This window comes from Quercus robur, chromosome 11 (assembly GCF_932294415.1).
Source record: "Quercus robur chromosome 11, dhQueRobu3.1, whole genome shotgun sequence".
Taxonomy (NCBI): domain Eukaryota; kingdom Viridiplantae; phylum Streptophyta; class Magnoliopsida; order Fagales; family Fagaceae; genus Quercus; species Quercus robur.
This window is the reverse complement of record NC_065544.1, coordinates 56,567,527-56,571,426: the sequence shown is the minus strand read 5'-3', so window position 1 is coordinate 56,571,426 and position 3,900 is coordinate 56,567,527. Positions and strand designations below refer to the sequence as shown.

The 3,900-nt window shown below is 33.4% G+C and overlaps 1 long non-coding RNA gene across 2 annotated transcripts; it reads right to left on the bottom strand.

The window, feature by feature from the left end:
- Window positions 1-216: 216 nt before the first annotated feature.
- Window positions 217-3,404, bottom strand: LOC126706069 (uncharacterized). 2 transcript variants are annotated; one of them, XR_007648504.1, is made up of 3 exons: window positions 2,044-3,404; window positions 1,892-1,929; window positions 217-1,623 (listed from the first exon to the last, which is right to left on the bottom strand). It is a non-coding gene; the product is annotated as an uncharacterized LOC126706069 (long non-coding RNA). The 2 variants fall into 2 exon arrangements; XR_007648503.1 differs by having other exon boundaries at window positions 217-1,207; window positions 2,044-3,403.
- Between the last annotated feature and the right edge of the window lie 496 nt (window positions 3,405-3,900).

Genomic DNA, 3,900 nt, shown 5'->3' with positions numbered 1-3,900 from the left:
GACTTCTCCAAAATTTCTGTATTTAGAACGTAATAAACTTGGTTGTATCCTACGGATATGTTTGTAGTAACATTTTTGCAACTATCTGTGAGTACATATATTATCTAAGAATAACATGTTTTTACAGCTCCAAATTGTCTAATGTTTTGTACGAAAATTAAATCGCAATATTTTTTATTATACATTTTGGTAGTGAAACTTTGATGTGTAGTCGCCTTTTTTTTTTTTTTTTTTTTTTTTAATTTAAGAAGTGTTACTTCCTCATAGTAACAGCAGTGATTTCATCAGTGACTCAAAAGTGACAATACAGTATCGTTTTTTATTTTTTATTTTTATTTTTTTAATATTTTTTCCCCCACAAAACGCAGGTAGCAATACTGTAACCCATACAGAATTTTTTTTTTTTTGTTTTTAAATATTTTTTAATTTTAATTTTATTCAAAAAATGTAAATGGCAAGACACACGTTTAACTTCTTTTTTAATTCAGTTTCTTTTTTAAAAGAACGTTATGATATTTACAACAAAAAAATTAATTATGCATATACATACATACATACATACATATATATATATATATATCCTGACGCACTTTAACTTTTTTTTTTTTAATTCAATATTTTTTGATAAGAATGTTATGATATTAGAAATATTGGACAATTTTTTATTAAAAGAAAAAGAGCATCACCAAAATTACAATCATTCTTTAAAACCAAAATTGCATCACCAGACTATTTTGGAAGGCCTAAACATATAAACTTTAAAATTTGGGCTAAACTTGTTGGGTGTGATTGGTAACAATTCCAGCAACCAAAAATGCAAATATTTTCCACAAAAAACCAAATGAGCCACAGTTTATATCTTTAAAATGAATTACAAGAAACAAAATATACTATCCACTAGCAAAATACCCATCTATACAGTCAATCCAAATTTCATAATGATTTTTAAGATGTCAATTTTCTATCCATTGAATTAAATAAATAGTTAAGATTAAAACTATTGCCGTGGGATCTCAATCCCCTCACAAAAACAAAAACTGGATACAAAACATACTTGCTCGCTTTGAACAGCTCCCTGATTGTGTCTTTTAGTTTGCTCGCTTTGAACAGCTCCCTGATTGTGTCTTTTAGTTAGATTTAACTGGTCACGTGAATCATCTCTGGCATCCATGCCCAGCATACTTTTTCAGTGTTCTTGGATTCAAATCTGTTCGACCGTAGAAGATTTAATGATATGACCCTTTGATGGGAGCCAATAAACCGTATGGCTTAATAACATATAAATTAAAAAAAAAAAAGTTTGTTGCAGACTCTTGTTTTCCATCCACGTTAGAGAGCGAGGGAGGTTGAGACTGCGAACTGAAAAATTACCTCCTTTTGAAATCCTTCCATTATAAAGGAAACGTGTTCGAGATTTTATTTAAAGAAACTCTAAATATAAATCTGACAAAAATTCAAAAAAAAAAAATCTGACAAAAATTCAAGCTTTTGGAAAGTACAAGTGTATCATGTTGATGAAAACAACAAAAACATAAAAAAGGGCCCACTCTATATACCTTTCCGAGCGTTAAAAAGGTTTTATCTTCCTTCATATAGCACAATCAAGCCTCACACATAAAAATCCTAAAAAAATACAAAAGAACAATTGACTACTTAAATACAAACACAAGCATAGGAAATATGCTTCTAAGAAACTGAAGCTATATAGAACATGTGTTATTGGCATAAAAATCATAAATCAATAAAATAGCTTACAATTCATATTACTAAATAAAATTATTGATTTAATTACTAGAGGCACAATACAATAATTAAAAAATAAAAATAATTATTTTTTGATATAAACAACTATATATTTTTATTTTTATTAAATAATAATATGTCAACTTACTTGTAAATATCTTTCCTAAACCTTCCATTCCAAATTTCCTGCAAAAGATCTCACTGATTAGAACAAACAAATAGAAGAAAAAAAAAAGAAAATAGATTTAAATAAAAGACTTAAAGGAAAAGATGAATATCAATGTCATAAAAAAAAAATACCATTCTGGCAATAGTGTCATTTTCTACGTCTTCTTCTCAGTATTTTCAGTACATCTTCACAAGTCTAAGTTCACAAGACTGGCGGAGATGAGCAACCAAATTCAAACCACACATTATTTTGTAGGAAAAAAAACCAACATGAATGTTTCATACTCTCTTTTTTCACCACCACATTCCAAAAGCTTTACAAATCTCTTCCTCCACATATCCAAACAAATCAAAACCATAGAAAATCAGTTTATAGACGACAGCAAAAGTAATCTAGAATTAGTGAATAAAATTGTGCGCTTTTACAAAGCAGCTAAAAAGGAGTCAGAAGACAGGCTGCAAGATGGGGCTAACCAGAAACCACAATACAGTTTACGGTTTGGGCTCATCACCGTCCGTACAATTGGGCTCGGGAGCGCGTGGTCCGTCGACCGCCGGATCATCGGCGGCCACTAGTGGCTGCTGTTCTTCCGAGCTGGCGAGTAGGGAACCCGCGGTTGGGGTCTGGAACAGGTCCTCTAGATCAGAGTCCTTCCCCAAATCGACAGCCTCATCGCCGTCCGTACAATTGGGCTCAGGAGCGCGTGGTCCGTCGACCGCCGGATCATCGGTGGCCACCGGATCATCGGCGGCCACCGGTGGCTGCTGTTCTTCCGAGCTGGCGAGTAGGGAACCCTTGGTTGGGGTCTGGAACAGGTCCTGAGGGGTACTATCGTCTTTCTTCTCCTTCTCCTCGGGTGTCACTGGCAGAGACACCATGACGATCGGCGTGGAATCCACTTCCACTTCCAGGGGCTGGGTCGGGTCGTCGGAGTCTTCATCGGACCATCCGTCCGTTTTTAGGGTTTGGAATCAGAACCCAGATATTCTCTGATTGAAACTACCACTTATTCCAAGAACAAAGCAAAGCAAATTTCTTCCCCCAGAAATACCGCTATCTCTCTCTCTCTTTCTCTTAGGCTATAGTTAGATATATATAAAGCAAAATACAGGTACAGACCTAATTATTATCTGTGTAAAAACTCAAAATATACCGACATAGAAGTGTACTGAGAGGCGCTTGGACTATTAAAATCTAGCTTTGTTGGATTTGGTGGCTCTGATTTGACCAAGTTGTATCACAAATTATCTACAAGCACCCAATCCTCAAAAACAAAAGAACAATTGACTACTAAAATACAAGCACAAGCATAGGAAATATGCTTCTAAGAAACTGAAGGTATATAGAACATGTGTTATTGGCATAAAAATCTTAAATCAATAAAATAGTTCACATTTTATATTTCCAAATAAAATTATTGATTTAATTATTAGAAGGCGCAATACAATAATTAAAAAAAATAATTATTATTTTTTGATATAAACAATTATATATTTTTATTTTTATTAAATAATAATATTTCAACTTACTTGTAAATATATCTTTCCCAAACCTTCCATTCCAAATTTCCTGCAAAAGATCTCACTGATTAGAACAAACAAATAGAGGAAAAAAAAGAATATAGATTTAAATAAAAGACTTAAAGGAAAAGATGAATATCAATGTCATGAAAAAATACCATTCTGGCAATAGTATCATTTTCTATGTCTTTTCTCATGTATTTTCAGTACATCTACACCAGTCTAAGTTCACAAGATTGGCGGAGATGAGCAAGCAAGAGAATGGGCGAGATTGGAGGAGAGAGAATCTCGGCTATAGAGCACAGAGAATGGGACTGGCTTGGGAGTTAGAAAGGAGAAGACTAGGATAGTTATAAAACACAGCGAAGGAAAACAAAAATAAATGAGCAGGTAAGATACACTAGGCATGTTAAATGAAGACAAGTAGGGTGACAAGTGGGTCGGTGGGAGTGTCATAATGAGATATAA